Genomic DNA, 21,501 nt, shown 5'->3' on the forward strand with positions numbered 1-21,501 from the left:
ACTGTGCAGTGTATATATACAGGAGGAGTGGTACTGTGCAGTGTATATATACAGGAGGAGCGGTACTGTGCAGTGTATATATACAGGACAGGAGTAGCGGTACTGTGCAGTGTATATATACAGGAGGAGTGGTACTGTGCAGTGTATATATACAGGAGGAGTGGTACTGTGCAGTGTATATATACAGGACAGGAGGAGCGGTACTGTGCAGTGTATATATACAGGAGGAGTGGTACTGTGCAGTGTATATATACAGGAGGAGTGGTACTGTGCAGTGTATATATACAGGACAGGAGGAGTGGTACTGTGCAGTGTATATATACAGGAGGAGTGGTACTGTGCAGTGTATATATACAGGACAGGAGGAGTGGTACTGTGCAGTGTATATATACAGGACAGGAGGAGTGGTACTGTGCAGTGTATATATACAGGACAGGAGGAGGGGTACTGTGCAGTGTATATATACAGGACAGGAGGAGTGGTACTGTGCAGTGTATATACAGGACAGGAGGAGTGGTACTGTGCAGTGTATATATACAGGACAGGAGGAGTGGTACTGTGCAGTGTATATATATACAGGACAGGAGGAGTGGTACTGTGCAGTGTATATATACAGGAGGAGTGGTACTGTGCAGTGTATATATACAGGAGGAGTGGTACTGTGCAGTGTATATATACAGGACAGGAGGAGTGGTACTGTGCAGTGTATATATACAGGACAGGAGGAGTGGTACTGTGCAGTGTATATATACAGGAGGAGTGGTACTGTGCAGTGTATATATACAGGACAGGAGGAGGGGTACTGTGCAGTGTATATATACAGGACAGGAGGAGCGGTACTGTGCAGTGTATATATACAGGAGGAGTGGTACTGTGCAGTGTATATATACAGGACAGGAGGAGTGGTACTATGCAGTGTATATATACAGGACAGGAGGAGTGGTACTGTGCAGTGTATATATACAGGAGGAGTGGTACTGTGCAGTGTATATATACAGGAGGAGTGGTACTGTGCAGTGTATATATACAGGACAGGAGGAGGGGTACTGTGCAGTGTATATATACAGGACAGGAGGAGCGGTACTGTGCAGTGTATATATACAGGAGGAGTGGTACTGTGCAGTGTATATATACAGGAGGAGTGGTACTGTGCAGTGTATATATACAGGACAGGAGGAGTGGTACTGTGCAGTGTATATATACAGGACAGGAGGAGTGGTACTGTGCAGTGTATATATACAGGAGGAGTGGTACTGTGCAGTGTATATATACAGGAGGAGTGGTACTGTGCAGTGTATATATACAGGACAGGAGGAGTGGTACTGTGCAGTGTATATATATAGGACAGGAGGAGGGGTACTGTGCAGTGTATATATACAGGAGGAGTGGTACTGTGCAGTGTATATATACAGGAGGAGTGGTACTATGCAGTGTATATATACAGGACAGGAGGAGCGGTACTGTGCAGTGTATATAGACAGGAGGAGTGGTACTGTGCAGTGTATATATACAGGACAGGAGGAGTGGTACTGTGCAGTGTATATATACAGGAGGAGTGGTACTGTGCAGTGTATATATACAGGACAGGAGGAGTGGTACTGTGCAGTGTATATATACAGGAGGAGTGGTACTGTGCAGTGTATATATACAGGACAGGAAGAGTGGTACTGTGCAGTGTATATATACAGGACAGGACTGGTATTGTGCAGTGTATATATACAGGAGGAGTGGTACTGTGCAGTATATATATACAGGACAGGAGGAGTGGTACTGTGCAGTGTATATATACAGGACAGGACTGGTATTGTGCAGTGTATATATACAGGACAGGAGGAGTGGTACTGTGCAGTGTATATATACAGGACAGGAGGAGCGGTACTGTGCAGTGTATTTATACAGGACAGGAGGAGTGGTACTGTGCAGTGTATATATACAGGAGGAGTGGTACTGTACAGTGTATATATACAGGAGGAGTGGTACTGTGCAGTGTATATATATACAGGAGGAGTGGTACTGTGCAGTGTATATATACAGGACAGGAGGAGTGGTACTGTGAAGTGTATATATACAGGACAGGAGGAGTGGTACTGTGAAGTATATATATACAGGACAGGAGGAGTGGTACTCTGCAGTGTATATATACAGGAGGAGTGGTACTGTGCAGTGTATATATACAGGACAGGAGGAGTGGTACTGTGCAGTGTATATATACAGGACAGGAGGAGCGGTACTGTGCAGTGTATTTATACAGGACAGGAGGAGTGGTACTGTGCAGTGTATATATACAGGAGGAGTGGTACTGTACAGTGTATATATACAGGAGGAGTGGTACTGTGCAGTGTATATATATACAGGAGGAGTGGTACTGTGCAGTGTATATATACAGGACAGGAGGAGTGGTACTGTGAAGTGTATATATACAGGACAGGAGGAGTGGTACTGTGAAGTATATATATACAGGACAGGAGGAGTGGTACTCTGCAGTGTATATATACAGGAGGAGTGGTACTGTGCAGTGTATATATACAGGACAGGAGGAGTGGTACTGTGCAGTGTATATATACAGGACAGGAGGAGTGGTACTGTGCAGTGTATATATACAGGACAGGAGGAGGGGTACTGTGCAGTGTATATATACAGGACAGGAGGAGTGGTACTGTGCAGTGTATATATACAGGACAGGAGGAGTGGTACTGTGCAGTGTATATATACAGGACAGGAGGAGTGGTACTGTGCAGTGTATATATACAGGACAGGAGGAGTGGTACTGTGCAGTGTATTTATACAGGAGGAGTGGTACTGTGCAGTGTATATATACAGGACAGGACTGGTATTGTGCAGTGTATATATACAGGAGGAGTGGTACTGTGCAGTATATATATACAGGACAGGAGGAGTGGTACTGTGCAGTGTATATATACAGGACAGGAGGAGTGGTACTGTGCAGTGTATATATACAGGACAGGAGGAGTGGTACTGTGCAGTGTATTTATACAGGAGGAGTGGTACTGTGCAGTGTATATATACAGGACAGGAGGAGAGGTACTGTGCAGTGTATATATACAGGAGGAGTGGTACTGTGCAGTGTATATATACAGGACAGGAGGACTGGTACTGTGCAGTGTATATATACAGAACAGGAGGAGTGGTACTGTGCAGTGTATATATACAGGACAGGAGGAGTGGTACTGTGCAGTGTATATATACAGGACAGGAGGAGTGGTATTGTGCAGTGTATATATACAGGACAGGAGGAGTGGTACTGTGCAGTGTATATATACAGGAGGAGTGGTACTGTGCAGAGTATATATACGGGACAGGAGGAGTGGTACTGTGCAGTGTGTATATACAGGAGGAGTGGTACTGTGCAGTGTATATATACAGGAGGAGGGGTACTGTGCAGTGTATATATACAGGACAGGAGGAGTGGTACTGTGCAGTGTGTATATACAGGAGGAGTGGTACTGTGCAGTGTATATATACAGGACAGGAGGAGTGGTACTGTGCAGTGTATATATACAGGAGGAGTGGTACTGTGCAGAGTATATATACAGGACAGGAGGAGTGGTACTGTGCAGTGTGTATATACAGGAGGAGTGGTACTGTGCAGTGTATATATACAGGACAGGAGGAGTGGTACTGTGCAGTGTATATATACAGGAGGAGTGGTACTGTGCAGAGTATATATACAGGACAGGAGGAGTGCTACTGTGCAGTATATGTAGCGCCCCCACTGCTGCAGGGCTGAGGGGTACCCGGTACCGGGCCTCTGAGTCTCCGCTCTGGGGTTGTCACGGTGGCTAGACCCGGTCCGTGACCCTGCTGAGGGGCGCACAGTGAAAGGTGTGGATGGTGCTGATGTTATGGTGTGGTGTAGTGCCGGTCGCGGTCAATAACGAGGACACCAGGTTGCAGTCTCTTTACCTCTTTACTGAAGGCTTCTGAGTCCTCAATCCAGAATACGGTTCACCAGGCTGCGCAAGTCCGGCCGGTCCGATGGCACCTCCAGAGTTCCCTTTGCAGGAGGAAATCTGTGCCTACCTTCTAGCGCTTGTGTGTTGTAGTCCTTCCCTGCTGTGCGTACGGGATAGTCCCCACAACTGTTGTGTCTGTTTCTCGTGTTCCCTCACAACTCGATTCTGATGTTCTTCCACGTCCCCCAGATCTTATGGTTAGGACGCACCCGTATGACGGGTAGGCTCGGAGCTCTTCCGGGACTCTAGCGTCGCCCCACTCCTGTTGTTGCCCTCCCTGTGTCTTCCTAGGTCAATTGGGTGAGACAGCCCGCCTGTAACTGACTGTCCTGCCGTAGGTTTGAAGTTAGGCCTGGAGCTCTATACTTCCTCGGCGTTCCGGGCGCCGGTTGTGCGCCTCAGTAGGATGTTGCCTCGTCTTACAGCACGACTCATACTGGTGTTTCTCGTTGTTGCGTTGATCTCGTTTCTCACTCAGCACAATATACCTCGCTTCTTGTCCTTTCTTAGGGCACCGCCGCGATCAGGTGCAGGCGCGGTCCCGTAACGTTCTCTCTGTTCGCTAGGCCTCTGTCAGGATCCCACCCCTGACAGGGACCCCCCTGAGTCTCTCCCCTACAACACCCTCTGCCACTAGGTGTTGCCTGTTCAATTCCCAGTCAGCTTCTCTTCTAACTTCCTATCCAACCCCCAGTTTTACCAGACTGTGAGGAGTGGCCTAATGAATAGTACCCTTAGCTCCCCCTGGAGGCCGGAGTGTGAAGTGTATTGGTGCCTGTGATACCTGGTCAGATGATCTCCTTCAGTGCCATCAGACGTACCATAGCCCCCCTTAGCGCGGGGCATCAGTACTGCAACGACCAGGACTCTGGGGCGCTGCATATATATATATATATATATATATATATATATATATATATATATATATATATATATATATATACAGGAGGAGTGGTACTGTGCAGTGTATATATACAGGACAGTAGGAGTGGTACTCTGCCGTGTATATAGACGGGAGGAGTGGTACTGTGCAGTGTATATATACAGGAGGAGGGGTACTGTGCAGTGTATATATACAGGACAGGAGGAGTGGTACTGTGCAGTGTATATATACAGGACAGGAGGAGTGGTACTGTGCAGTGTATATAGACAGGAGGAGTGGTACTGTGCAGTGTATATATACAGGAGGAGTGGTACTGTGCAGTGTATATATATACAGGAGGAGGGGTACTGTGCAGTGTATATATACAGGACAGGAGGAGTAGTACTGTGCAGTGTATATATACAGGAGGAGTGGTACTGTGCAGTGTATATATACAGGACAGGAAGAGGGGTACTGTGCAGTGTATATATACAGGACAGGAGGAGTGGTACTGTGCAGTGTATATATACAGGACAGGAGGAGTGGTACTGTGCAGTGTATATAGACAGGAGGAGTGGTACTGTGCAGTGTATATATACAGGAGGAGTGGTACTGTGCAGTGTATATAGACAGGAGGAGTGGTACTGTGCAGTGTATAGATACAGGACAGGAGGAGTGGTACTGTGCAGTGTATATAGACAGGAGGAGCGGTACTGTGCAGTGTATATATACAGGAGGAGTGGTACTGTGCAGTGTATATATACAGGACAGGAGGAGGGGTACTGTGCAGTGTATATATACAGGACAGGAGGAGTGGTACTGTGCAGTGTATATATACAGGAGGAGTGGTACTGTGCAGTATATATACAGGACAGGAGGAGTGGTACTGTGCACTGTATATATACAGGACAGGAGGAGTGGTACTGTGCAGTGTATATATACAGGAGGAGTGGTACTCTGCAGTGTATATATACAGGAGGAGTGGTACTGTGCAGTGTATATATACAGGACAGGAGGAGTGGTACTGTGCAGTGTATATATACAGGACAGGAGGAGGGGTACTGTGCAGTGTATATACAGGACAGGAGGAGTGGTACTGTGCAGTGTATATATACAGGACAGGAGGAGTGGTACTGTGCAGTGTATATATACAGGACAGGAGGAGTGGTACTGTGCAGTGTATATATACAGGAGGAGTGGTACTGTGCAGTGTATATATACAGGACAGGAGGAGTGGTACTGTGCAGTGTATATATACAGGACAGGAGGAGTGGTACTGTGCAGTGTATATATACAGGAGGAGTGGTACTGTGCAGTGTATATATACAGGACAGGAGGAGTGGTACTGTGCAGTGTATATATACAGGACAGGAGGAGTGGTACTGTGCAGTGTATATATACAGGAGGAGTGGTACTGTGCAGTGTATATATACAGGACAGGAGGAGTGGTACTGTGCAGTATATATATACAGGAGGAGTGGTACTGTGCAGTGTATATATACAGGACAGTAGGAGTGGTACTCTGCCGTGTATATAGACAGGAGGAGTGGTACTGTGCAGTGTATATATACAGGAGGAGTGGTACTGTGCAGTGTATATATACAGGACAGGAGGAGTGGTACTGTGCAGTGTATATATACAGGAGGAGTGGTACTGTGCAGTGTATATATACAGGACAGGAGGAGTGGTACTGTGCAGTGTATATATACAGGACAGGAGGAGTGGTACTGTGCAGTGTATATATACAGGACAGTAGGAGTGGTACTCTGCCGTGTATATAGACAGGAGGAGTGGTACTGTGCAGTGTATATATACAGGAGGAGGGGTACTGTGCAGTGTATATATACAGGACAGGAGGAGTGGTACTGTGCAGTGTATATAGACAGGAGGAGTGGTACTGTGCAGTGTATATATACAGGAGGAGTGGTACTGTGCAGTGTATATATACAGGACAGTAGGAGTGGTACTCTGCCGTGTATATAGACAGGAGGAGTGGTACTGTGCAGTGTATATATACAGGAGGAGGGGTACTGTGCAGTGTATATATACAGGAGGAGGGGTACTGTGCAGTGTATATATACAGGACAGGAGGAGTGGTACTGTGCAGTGTATATAGACAGGAGGAGTGGTACTGTGCAGTGTATATATACAGGAGGAGTGGTACTGTGCAGTGTATATATATACAGGAGGAGGGGTACTGTGCAGTGTATATATACAGGACAGGAGGAGTAGTACTGTGCAGTGTATATATACAGGAGGAGTGGTACTGTGCAGTGTATATATACAGGACAGGAAGAGGGGTACTGTGCAGTGTATATATACAGGACAGGAGGAGTGGTACTGTGCAGTGTATATATACAGGACAGGAGGAGTGGTACTGTGCAGTGTATATAGACAGGAGGAGTGGTACTGTGCAGTGTATAGATACAGGACAGGAGGAGTGGTACTGTGCAGTGTATATATACAGGAGGAGTGGTACTGTGCAGTGTATATAGACAGGAGGAGTGGTACTGTGCAGTGTATATAGACAGGAGGAGTGGTACTGTGCAGTGTATAGATACAGGACAGGAGGAGTGGTACTGTGCAGTGTATATATACAGGACAGGAGGAGTGGTACTGTGCAGTGTATATAGACAGGAGGAGCGGTACTGTGCAGTGTATATATACAGGAGGAGTGGTACTGTGCAGTGTATATATACAGGACAGGAGGAGGGGTACTGTGCAGTGTATATATACAGGACAGGAGGAGTGGTACTGTGCAGTGTATATATACAGGAGGAGTGGTACTGAGCAGTATATATATACAGGACAGGAGGAGTGGTACTGTGCACTGTATATATACAGGACAGGAGGAGTGGTACTGTGCAGTGTATATATACAGGAGGAGTGGTACTCTGCAGTGTATATATACAGGAGGAGTGGTACTGTGCAGTGTATATATACAGGACAGGAGGAGTGGTACTGTGCAGTGTATATATACAGGACAGGAGGAGTGGTACTGTGCAGTGTATATATACATGAGGAGTGGTACTGTGCAGTATATATATACAGGACAGGAGGAGTGGTACTGTGCAGTGTATATATACAGTACAGGAGGAGTGGTACTGTGCAGTGTATATATACAGGAGGAGTGGTACTGTGCAGTGTATATATACAGGACAGGAGGAGTGGTACTGTGCAGTGTATATATACAGGACAGGAGGAGTGGTACTGTGCAGTGTATATATACAGGAGGAGTGGTACTGTGCAGTGTATATATACAGGAGGAGTGGTACTGTGCAGTGTATATATACAGGACAGGAGGAGTGGTACTGTGCAGTGTATATATATGGGAGGAGTGGTACTGTGCAGTATATATATACAGGACAGGAGGAGTGGTACTGTGCAGTGTATATATACAGGACAGGAGGAGTGGTACTGTGCAGTGTATATATACAGGAGGAGTGGTACTGTGCAGTGTATATATACAGGACAGGAGGAGTGGTACTATGCAGTGTGTATATATACAGGACAGGAGGAGTGGTACTGTGCAGTGTATATATACAGGAGGAGTGGTACTGTGCAGTATATATATACAGGACAGGAGGAGCGGTACTGTGCAGTGTATATAGACAGGAGGAGTGGTACTGTGCAGTGTATATATACAGGACAGGAGGAGTGGTACTGTGCAGTGTATATATACAGGACAGGAGGAGTGGTACTGTGCAGTGTATATAGACAGGAGGAGTGGTACTGTGCAGTGTATATATACAGGAGGAGTGGTACTGTGCAGTGTATATATATACAGGAGGAGGGGTACTGTGCAGTGTATATATACAGGACAGGAGGAGTAGTACTGTGCAGTGTATATATACAGGAGGAGTGGTACTGTGCAGTGTATATATACAGGACAGGAAGAGGGGTACTGTGCAGTGTATATATACAGGACAGGAGGAGTGGTACTGTGCAGTGTATATATACAGGACAGGAGGAGTGGTACTGTGCAGTGTATATAGACAGGAGGAGTGGTACTGTGCAGTGTATATATACAGGAGGAGTGGTACTGTGCAGTGTATATAGACAGGAGGAGTGGTACTGTGCAGTGTATAGATACAGGACAGGAGGAGTGGTACTGTGCAGTGTATATAGACAGGAGGAGCGGTACTGTGCAGTGTATATATACAGGAGGAGTGGTACTGTGCAGTGTATATATACAGGACAGGAGGAGGGGTACTGTGCAGTGTATATATACAGGACAGGAGGAGTGGTACTGTGCAGTGTATATATACAGGAGGAGTGGTACTGTGCAGTATATATACAGGACAGGAGGAGTGGTACTGTGCACTGTATATATACAGGACAGGAGGAGTGGTACTGTGCAGTGTATATATACAGGAGGAGTGGTACTCTGCAGTGTATATATACAGGAGGAGTGGTACTGTGCAGTGTATATATACAGGACAGGAGGAGTGGTACTGTGCAGTGTATATATACAGGACAGGAGGAGGGGTACTGTGCAGTGTATATACAGGACAGGAGGAGTGGTACTGTGCAGTGTATATATACAGGACAGGAGGAGTGGTACTGTGCAGTGTATATATACAGGACAGGAGGAGTGGTACTGTGCAGTGTATATATACAGGAGGAGTGGTACTGTGCAGTATATATATACAGGACAGGAGGAGTGGTACTGTGCAGTGTATATATACAGGACAGGAGGAGTGGTACTGTGCAGTGTATATATACAGGAGGAGTGGTACTGTGCAGTGTATATATACAGGACAGGAGGAGTGGTACTGTGCAGTGTATATATACAGGACAGGAGGAGTGGTACTGTGCAGTGTATATATACAGGAGGAGTGGTACTGTGCAGTGTATATATACAGGACAGGAGGAGTGGTACTGTGCAGTATATATATACAGGAGGAGTGGTACTGTGCAGTGTATATATACAGGACAGTAGGAGTGGTACTCTGCCGTGTATATAGACAGGAGGAGTGGTACTGTGCAGTGTATATATACAGGAGGAGGGGTACTGTGCAGTGTATATATACAGGACAGGAGGAGTGGTACTGTGCAGTGTATATAGACAGGAGGAGTGGTACTGTGCAGTGTATATATACAGGAGGAGTGGTACTGTGCAGTGTATATATACAGGACAGTAGGAGTGGTACTCTGCCGTGTATATAGACAGGAGGAGTGGTACTGTGCAGTGTATATATACAGGAGGAGGGGTACTGTGCAGTGTATATATACAGGAGGAGGGGTACTGTGCAGTGTATATATACAGGACAGGAGGAGTGGTACTGTGCAGTGTATATAGACAGGAGGAGTGGTACTGTGCAGTGTATATATACAGGAGGAGTGGTACTGTGCAGTGTATATATATACAGGAGGAGGGGTACTGTGCAGTGTATATATACAGGACAGGAGGAGTAGTACTGTGCAGTGTATATATACAGGAGGAGTGGTACTGTGCAGTGTATATATACAGGACAGGAAGAGGGGTACTGTGCAGTGTATATATACAGGACAGGAGGAGTGGTACTGTGCAGTGTATATATACAGGACAGGAGGAGTGGTACTGTGCAGTGTATATAGACAGGAGGAGTGGTACTGTGCAGTGTATATAGACAGGAGGAGTGGTACTGTGCAGTGTATATAGACAGGAGGAGTGGTACTGTGCAGTGTATAGATACAGGACAGGAGGAGTGGTACTGTGCAGTGTATATATACAGGACAGGAGGAGTGGTACTGTGCAGTGTATATAGACAGGAGGAGCGGTACTGTGCAGTGTATATTTACAGGAGGAGTGGTACTGTGCAGTGTATATATACAGGACAGGAGGAGGGGTACTGTGCAGTGTATATATACAGGACAGGAGGAGTGGTACTGTGCAGTGTATATATACAGGAGGAGTGGTACTGTGCAGTATATATATACAGGACAGGAGGAGTGGTACTGTGCACTGTATATATACAGGACAGGAGGAGTGGTACTGTGCAGTGTATATATACAGGAGGAGTGGTACTCTGCAGTGTATATATACAGGAGGAGTGGTACTGTGCAGTGTATATATACAGGACAGGAGGAGTGGTACTGTGCAGTGTATATATACAGGACAGGAGGAGTGGTACTGTGCAGTGTATATATACATGAGGAGTGGTACTGTGCAGTATATATATACAGGACAGGAGGAGTGGTACTGTGCAGTGTATATATACAGTACAGGAGGAGTGGTACTGTGCAGTGTATATATACAGGAGGAGTGGTACTGTGCAGTGTATATATACAGGACAGGAGGAGTGGTACTGTGCAGTGTATATATACAGGACAGGAGGAGTGGTACTGTGCAGTGTATATATACAGGAGGAGTGGTACTGTGCAGTGTATATATACAGGAGGAGTGGTACTGTGCAGTGTATATATACAGGACAGGAGGAGTGGTACTGTGCAGTGTATATATATGGGAGGAGTGGTACTGTGCAGTATATATATACAGGACAGGAGGAGTGGTACTGTGCAGTGTATATATACAGGACAGGAGGAGTGGTACTGTGCAGTGTATATATACAGGAGGAGTGGTACTGTGCAGTGTATATATACAGGACAGGAGGAGTGGTACTATGCAGTGTGTATATATACAGGACAGGAGGAGTGGTACTGTGCAGTGTATATATACAGGAGGAGTGGTACTGTGCAGTATATATATACAGGACAGGAGGAGCGGTACTGTGCAGTGTATATAGACAGGAGGAGTGGTACTGTGCAGTGTATATATACAGGACAGGAGGAGTGGTACTGTGCAGTGTATATATACAGGACAGGAGGAGTGGTACTGTGCAGTGTATATAGACAGGAGGAGTGGTACTGTGCAGTGTATATATACAGGAGGAGTGGTACTGTGCAGTGTATATATATACAGGAGGAGGGGTACTGTGCAGTGTATATATACAGGACAGGAGGAGTAGTACTGTGCAGTGTATATATACAGGAGGAGTGGTACTGTGCAGTGTATATATACAGGACAGGAAGAGGGGTACTGTGCAGTGTATATATACAGGACAGGAGGAGTGGTACTGTGCAGTGTATATATACAGGACAGGAGGAGTGGTACTGTGCAGTGTATATAGACAGGAGGAGTGGTACTGTGCAGTGTATATATACAGGAGGAGTGGTACTGTGCAGTGTATATAGACAGGAGGAGTGGTACTGTGCAGTGTATAGATACAGGACAGGAGGAGTGGTACTGTGCAGTGTATATATACAGGACAGGAGGAGTGGTACTGTGCAGTGTATATAGACAGGAGGAGCGGTACTGTGCAGTGTATATATACAGGAGGAGTGGTACTGTGCAGTGTATATATACAGGACAGGAGGAGGGGTACTGTGCAGTGTATATATACAGGACAGGAGGAGTGGTACTGTGCAGTGTATATATACAGGAGGAGTGGTACTGTGCAGTATATATATACAGGACAGGAGGAGTGGTACTGTGCACTGTATATATACAGGACAGGAGGAGTGGTACTGTGCAGTGTATATATACAGGAGGAGTGGTACTCTGCAGTGTATATATACAGGAGGAGTGGTACTGTGCAGTGTATATATACAGGACAGGAGGAGTGGTACTGTGCAGTGTATATATACAGGACAGGAGGAGGGGTACTGTGCAGTGTATATACAGGACAGGAGGAGTGGTACTGTGCAGTGTATATATACAGGACAGGAGGAGTGGTACTGTGCAGTGTATATATACAGGACAGGAGGAGTGGTACTGTGCAGTGTATATATACAGGAGGAGTGGTACTGTGCAGTATATATATACAGGACAAGAGGAGTGGTACTGTGCAGTGTATATATACAGGACAGGAGGAGTGGTACTGTGCAGTGTATATATACAGGAGGAGTGGTACTGTGCAGTGTATATATACAGGACAGGAGGAGTGGTACTGTGCAGTGTATATATACAGGACAGGAGGAGTGGTACTGTGCAGTGTATATATACAGGACAGGAGGAGTGGTACTGTGCAGTATATATATACAGGAGGAGTGGTACTGTGCAGTGTATATATACAGGACAGTAGGAGTGGTACTCTGCCGTGTATATAGACAGGAGGAGTGGTACTGTGCAGTGTATATATACAGGAGGAGTGGTACTGTGCAGTGTATATATACAGGACAGGAGGAGTGGTACTGTGCAGTGTATATATACAGGAGGAGTGGTACTGTGCAGTGTATATATACAGGACAGGAGGAGTGGTACTGTGCAGTGTATATATACAGGACAGGAGGAGTGGTACTGTGCAGTGTATATATACAGGAGGAGTGGTACTGTGCAGTGTATATATACAGGACAGGAGGAGTGGTACTGTGCAGTATATATATACAGGAGGAGTGGTACTGTGCAGTGTATATATACAGGACAGTAGGAGTGGTACTCTGCCGTGTATATAGACAGGAGGAGTGGTACTGTGCAGTGTATATATACAGGAGGAGGGGTACTGTGCAGTGTATATATACAGGACAGGAGGAGTGGTACTGTGCAGTGTATATAGACAGGAGGAGTGGTACTGTGCAGTGTATATATACAGGAGGAGTGGTACTGTGCAGTGTATATATACAGGACAGTAGGAGTGGTACTCTGCCGTGTATATAGACAGGAGGAGTGGTACTGTGCAGTGTATATATACAGGAGGAGGGGTACTGTGCAGTGTATATATACAGGAGGAGGGGTACTGTGCAGTGTATATATACAGGACAGGAGGAGTGGTACTGTGCAGTGTATATAGACAGGAGGAGTGGTACTGTGCAGTGTATATATACAGGAGGAGTGGTACTGTGCAGTGTATATATATACAGGAGGAGGGGTACTGTGCAGTGTATATATACAGGACAGGAGGAGTAGTACTGTGCAGTGTATATATACAGGAGGAGTGGTACTGTGCAGTGTATATATACAGGACAGGAAGAGGGGTACTGTGCAGTGTATATATACAGGACAGGAGGAGTGGTACTGTGCAGTGTATATATACAGGACAGGAGGAGTGGTACTGTGCAGTGTATATAGACAGGAGGAGTGGTACTGTGCAGTGTATATATACAGGAGGAGTGGTACTGTGCAGTGTATATAGACAGGAGGAGTGGTACTGTGCAGTGTATATATACAGGACAGGAGGAGTGGTACTGTGCAGTGTATATAGACAGGAGGAGCGGTACTGTGCAGTGTATATATACAGGAGGAGTGGTACTGTGCAGTGTATATATACAGGACAGGAGGAGGGGTACTGTGCAGTGTATATATACAGGACAGGAGGAGTGGTACTGTGCAGTGTATATATACAGGAGGAGTGGTACTGTGCAGTATATATATACAGGACAGGAGGAGTGGTACTGTGCACTGTATATATACAGGACAGGAGGAGTGGTACTGTGCAGTGTATATATACAGGAGGAGTGGTACTCTGCAGTGTATATATACAGGAGGAGTGGTACTGTGCAGTGTATATATACAGGACAGGAGGAGTGGTACTGTGCAGTGTATATATACAGGACAGGAGGAGTGGTACTGTGCAGTGTATATATACATGAGGAGTGGTACTGTGCAGTGTATATATACAGGAGGAGTGGTACTGTGCAGTGTATATATACAGGAGGAGTGGTACTGTGCAGTGTATATATACAGGACAGGAGGAGTGGTACTGTGCAGTGTATATATACAGGACAGGAGGAGTGGTACTGTGCAGTGTATATATACAGGAGGAGTGGTACTGTGCAGTGTATATATACAGGACAGGAGGAGTGGTACTGTGCAGTGTATATATACAGGACAGGAGGAGTGGTACTGTGCAGTGTATATATACAGGAGGAGTGGTACTGTGCAGTGTATATATACAGGAGGAGTGGTACTGTGCAGTGTATATATACAGGACAGGAGGAGTGGTACTATGCAGTGTATATATATGGGAGGAGTGGTACTGTGCAGTATATATATACAGGACAGGAGGAGTGGTACTGTGCAGTGTATATATACAGGACAGGAGGAGTGGTACTGTGCAGTGTATATATACAGGAGGAGTGGTACTGTGCAGTGTATATATACAGGACAGGAGGAGTGGTACTATGCAGTGTGTATATATACAGGACAGGAGGAGTGGTACTGTGCAGTGTATATATACAGGAGGAGTGGTACTGTGCAGTATATATATACAGGACAGGAGGAGCGGTACTGTGCAGTGTATATAGACAGGAGGAGTGGTACTGTGCAGTGTATATATACAGGACAGGAGGAGTGGTACTGTGCAGTGTATATATACAGGACAGGAGAAGTGGTACTGTGCAGTGTATATATACAGGACAGGAGGAGTGGTACTGTGCAGTGTATATATACAGGACAGGAGGAGTGGTACTGTGCAGTGTATATATACAAGAGGAGTGGTACTGTGCAGTGTATATATACAGGACAGGAGGAGTGGTACTGTGCGGAGTGTATATACAGGACAGGAGGAGTGGTACTGTGCAGTGTATATATACAGGACAGGAGGAGTGGTACTGTGCAGTGTATATATACAGGAGGAGAGGTACTGTGCAGTGTATATATACAGGACAGGAGGAGTGGTACTGTGCGGAGTGTATATACAGGACAGGAGGAGTGGTACTGTGCAGTGTATATATACAGGAGGAGTGGTACTGTGCAGTGTATATATACAGGAGGAGTGGTACTGTGCAGTGTATATATACAGGACAGGAGGAGTGGTACTGTGCAGTGTATATATACAGGAGGAGTGGTACTGTGCAGTGTATATATACAGGAGGAGTGGTACTGTGCAGTGTATATATACAGGACAGGAGGAGTGGTACTGTGCAGTGTATATATACAGGACAGGAGGAGTGGTACTGTGCAGTGTATATATACAGGAGGAGTGGTACTGTGCAGTGTATATATACAGGAGGAGTGGTACTGTGCAGTGTATATATACAGGACAGGAGGAGTGGTACTGTGCAGTATATATACAGGACAGGAGGAGTGGTACTGTGCAGTGTATATATACAGGACAGGAGGAGTGGTACTGTGCAGTGTATATATACAGGACAGGAGGAGTGGTACTGTGCAGTGTATATATATATACAGGAGGAGTGGTACTGTGCAGTGTATATATACAGGACAGGAGGAGTGGTACTGTGCAGTGTATATATACAGGACAGGAGGAGTGGTACTGTGCAGTGTATTTATACAGGAGGAGTGGTACTGTGCAGTATGTGTATATGGACAGGTATCGGGTGGGTATTCACCAGATACAAGATACTTCTTATGAAGGAGGATGGTCACCAGATCCTGATGATAGAGGTGAAGACCTTTCACGTGATACTGATGATAGAGGTGATGGCTTGCCACCAAATTCTGATGATGGAGTTGACTGGCGGTCACCAGATACTGATGATTGAGGTGAAGACCTCTCACCAATTCGTGATGATGGAGGTGACGGGCGGTCACCAGATCCTGATGGAGGTGAAGACCTCTCACAAGATACTGATGATGGAGGTGACGGGTGATCACCAGTTCCTGATGATGAAGGAGATGGGCGGTCACCAGATATTGATGATGGAGGTGAAGACCTCTCAGCAGATCCTGATGATGGAGGTGAAGACCTCTCACCAGATACTGATGATGGCCGTGACGGGCAGTCACCAGATCCTGATGATGGAGGAGACAGGCAGTCACCAGATACTGATGATGGATGTGACGGGTGGTCACCAGTTCCTGATGATGGAGGTGAAGACATCTCGCCAGATAGTGATGGGATTTAGATTTCTCTTCAGTCACTTTGCATTTTGGAATTCAGGAGAAGACACTGCTAAGGACATCGACCCCCAACATCCAGCACATAAGCTGTTGTATGCGTAACTTTTCCTTAAGTAAAGTTATAACTGTGATCAGAGTCCATGTTGTCGCTGTACTTTTGCCACTTCCTGAGACAGGAATCCCTAGTTGGGGTCATGCTGCAAGTTACCCAGTTGTGGACCGCCACGTCACTTGGTGCCTCTTATAAGGGGACACAGACCATACATGGACCTGCTTTTCCGTAAGGTCCCATGGAAGATGGACAAGGGCTGTAATGAGGGTCCCATGTTAATATGGATTCCCCATGGTAGATGATGGGATCCCAAGTTCATTTGTGCACATTGTTTCATTGCGGCTTTCGTCTTGCCCTGGCCTCATTTATTCGGTGCGGATCCAAGCTCTGGATCCCCCCCGTCACCCCACCAGTTATGAGCTCAGATGTCTCCGGCTGCTGAATATAAATATTTGACGTACAGAAGTCCATGTAAGTCCTGCGGCTTTGTCTGGGATCAGATACTCATTGCCAGAAGTCTGGGGAGGAGGAGGGGGGTCGGACATGGATCCTAATCCTTCTCCTGAAACATCTTCTGCTCAGCACTGCCAGGAATGTCTCTCCAGACATGGGGATTAGCCATGCCCTGGATGGCAGCTCGCTGACATAGGCAGAACACATATGACAGGCCTAGTATGCTGGATGTTCTGCAATGACAGCTGGGGACCTGGGGTCCTAATTATCTCCTCAAACAGCACAAGGGGCGCTCACCTCAATGGTGGAACCAAGGCTCGCTCATATAAACCCTCTATGTGGGATTGGCACTTCGGGAGGATTCATAGAAAATGGACATCCTGGTGGCAAGTCCCACAATGAGAGCAGCATCATAGTCCCTCCTCGGATAGCTGAAAGCTACGGCCACCAAGGTCAAACCTTCTTTCTAGTCCATATCATGTAACGCCCTATTCAGGATCTGACAGAAAAACGACTGGCACATCCAAACTAGTGTGAATAAGTGCATACCAGGAGCAGCTGCCTCCATATACAATATACAAAACAAGGTTGCACTCTATCGTGCCAAAGCATATCGAATATGAAATATGAATGGTAAAATGGCTTTTTGAACATTAGGAAAAATATTTGAGACACTTTGCACAGAATTTGGCCAAATAGTGTGAGACAGAGTGCAACTTTTTTATATACAGTGCCTACAAGTAGTATTCAACCCCCTGCAGATTTAGCAGGTATAATAAGATGCAAATAAGTTAGAGCCTTCAAACAAGAGCAGGATTTATTAACAGATGCATAAATCTTACAAACCAAAAAGTTTTGTTGCTCAGATAAATTTTTATAAATTTTAAACATAAAAGTGTGGGTCAATTATTATTCAACCCCTAGGTTTAATATTTTGTGGAATAACCTTTGTTTGCAATTACAGCTAATAATCGTCTTTTGTAAGACCTGATCAGGCCGGCACAGGTCTCTGGAGTTATCTTGGCCCACTCCTCCATGCAGATCTTCTCCAAGTTATCTAGGTTCTTTGGGTGTCTCATGTGGACTTTAATCTTGAGCTCCTTCCACAAGTTTTCAATTGGGTTAAGGTCAGGAGACTGACTAGGCCACTGCAACACCTTGATTTTTTGCCTCTTGAACCAGGCCTTGGTTTTCTTGGCTGTGTGCTTTGGGTCGTTGTCTTGTTGGAAGATGAAATGACGACCCATCTTAAGATCCTTGATGGAGGAGCGGAGGTTCTTGGCCAAAATCTCCAGGTAGGCCATGCTATCCATCTTCCCATGGATGCGGACCAGATGGCCAGGCCCCTTGGCTGAGAAACAGCCCCACAGCATGATGCTGCCACCACCATGCTTGACTGTAGGGATGGTATTCTTGGGGTCGTATGCAGTGCCATCCAGTCTCCAAACGTCACGTGTGTGGTTGGCACCAAAGATTTCGATCTTGGTCTCATCAGACCAGAGAACCTTGAACCAGTCAGTCTCAGAGTCCTCCAAGTGATCATGAGCAAACTGTAGACGAGCCCTGACATGACGCTTTGAAAGTAAAGGTACCTTACGGGCTCGTCTGGAATGGAGACCATTGCGGTGGAGTACGTTACTTATGGTATTGACTGAAACCAATGTCCCCACTGCCATGAGATCTTCCCGGAGCTCCTTCCTTGTTGTCCTTGGGTTAGCCTTGACTCTTCGGACAAGCCTGGCCTCGGCACGGGAGGAAACTTTCAAAGGCTGTCCAGGCCATGGAAGGCTAACAGTAGTTCCATAAGCCTTCCACTTCCGGATGATGCTCCCAACAGTGGAGACAGGTAGGCCCAACTCCTTGGACAGGGTTTTGTACCCCTTGCCAGCCCTGTGACCCTCCACGATCTTGTCTCTGATGGCCTTGGAATGCTCCTTTGTCTTTCCCATGTTGACCATGTATGAGTGCTGTTCACAAGTTTGTGGAGGGTCTTAAATAGTCAGAAAAGGCTGGAAAAAGAGATAATTAATCCAAACATGTGAAGCTCATTGTTCTTTGTGCCTGAACTACTTCTTAATACTTTAGGAAAACCAAACAGAATTCTGGGGGGTTGAGGGGTTGAATAATAAATGACCCTCTGAAAAGACTTTTCACAATTTAAAAAAAAAAATAAACAAAGAAATAACATTCTTTTTTGCTGCAGTGCATTTCACACTTCCAGGCTGATCTACAGTCCAAATGTCACAATGCCAAGTTAATTCCAAATGTGTAAACCTGCTAAATCTGCAGGGGGTTGAATACTACTTGTAGGCACTGTATATTATATATATGGAGGTAGCTGCTCCTGGTATGCACCTATTCACACTAGTTTGGATGTGCCAGTCTTTTTTATGTCATTTCTATGTTAGCGTACTGACTGAGCACTCCTCCCTTCACCATCTGGTTTTTAATTACATCTAATCACACTTGGTTCCAGCCAACCCATATATGTAGGCTTTACTGAGAGAGGTGTCTACAATCACTCAAGCATACAGACATTAGCCTTCGGTAAGTGTTCACATTTGGACAGGGACCCATCAGTTTAGTGAGACCACCTTGACGATGGTTGATGGGCTCACACTATTTGGCCAAATTCTGTGCAAAGCGTCTCACAAATATTTTTACTAATGTTCAAAACGCCATTTTGCTATCCATATTTCATGCATTTCCTATTCAGGATCTGATTCTGTCATCTGCGTTCAGACTATGACTAGCATCTGATGTCAAAATAGATGTGACTGCAATCCAACCTGCCCCTAAATACAAAAGTGCCCAAACTTCAAGAGAAATCCGAGAGGAGCAATATCTGCAACTAGGGGTTCACACCCAACGGGCAACAGATGATAATAGATATAGAGGATGGTACTGTAGATGTATCAGTGGTAGGTATACTAGAGGATGGTACTGTAGATGTATCAGTGGTAGATATACTAGAGGATGGTACTGTAGATGTATCAGTGGTAGGTATACTAGAGGATGGTACTGTAGATGTATCAGTGGTAGGTATACTAGAGGATGGTACTGTAGATGTATCAGTGGTAGGTATACTAGAGGATGGTACTGTAGATATATCAGTGGTAGATATACTAGAGGATGGTACTGTAGATGTATCAGTGGTAGGTATACTAGAGGATGGTACTGTAGATGTATCAGTGGTAGGTATACTAGAGGATGGTACTGTAGATGTATCAGTGGTAGATATACTAGAGGATGGTACTGTAGATGTATCAGTGGTAGGTATACTAGAGGATGGTACTGTAGATGTATCAGTGGTAGGTATACTAGAGGATGGTACTGTAGATGTATCAGTGGTAGATATACTAGAGGATGGTACTGTAGATGTATCAGTGGTAGGTATACTAGAGGATGGTACTGTAGATGTATCAGTGGTAGATATACTAGAGGATGGTACTGTAGATGTATCAGTGGTAGGTATACTAGAGGATGGTACTGTAGATGTATCAGTGGTAGGTATACTAGAGGATGGTACTGTAGATGTATCAGTGGTAGATATACCAGAGGATGGTACTGTAGATGTATCAGTGGTAGGTATACTAGAGGATGGTACTGTAGATGTATCAGTGGTAGGTATACTAGAGGATGGTACTGTAGATGTATCAGTGGTAGGTATACTAGAGGATGGTACTGTAGATGTATCAGTGGTAGGTATACTAGAGGATGGTACTGTAGATGTATCAGTGGTAGGTATACTAGAGGATGGTACTGTAGATGTATCAGTGGTAGATATACTAGAGGATGGTACTGTAGATGTATCAGTGGTAGGTATACTAGAGGATGGTACTGTAGATGTATCAGTGGTAGGTATACTAGAGGATGGTACTGTAGATGTATCAGTGGTAGGTATACTAGAGGATGGTACTGTAGATGTATCAGTGGTAGGTATACTAGAGGATGGTACTGTAGATGTATCAGTGGTAGATATACTAGAGGATGGTACTGTAGATGTATCAGTGGTAGGTATACTAGAGGATGGTACTGTAGATGTATCAGTGGTAGGTATACTAGAGGATGGTACTGTAGATGTATCAGTGGTAGGTATACTAGAGGATGGTACTGTAGATGTATCAGTGGTAGGTATACTAGAGGATGGTACTGTAGATGTATCAGTGGTAGGTATACTAGAGGATGGTACTGTAGATGTATCAGTGGTAGGTATACTAGAGGATGGTACTGTAGATGTATCAGTGGTAGGTATACTAGAGGATGGTACTGTAGATGTATCAGTGGTAGGTATACTAGAGGATGGTACTGTAGATGTATTAGTGGTAGGTATACTAGAGGATGGTACTGTAGATGTATCAGTGGTAGGTATACTAGA

Source organism: Ranitomeya variabilis, chromosome 1 (assembly GCF_051348905.1).
Source record: "Ranitomeya variabilis isolate aRanVar5 chromosome 1, aRanVar5.hap1, whole genome shotgun sequence".
NCBI lineage: Eukaryota > Metazoa > Chordata > Amphibia > Anura > Dendrobatidae > Ranitomeya > Ranitomeya variabilis.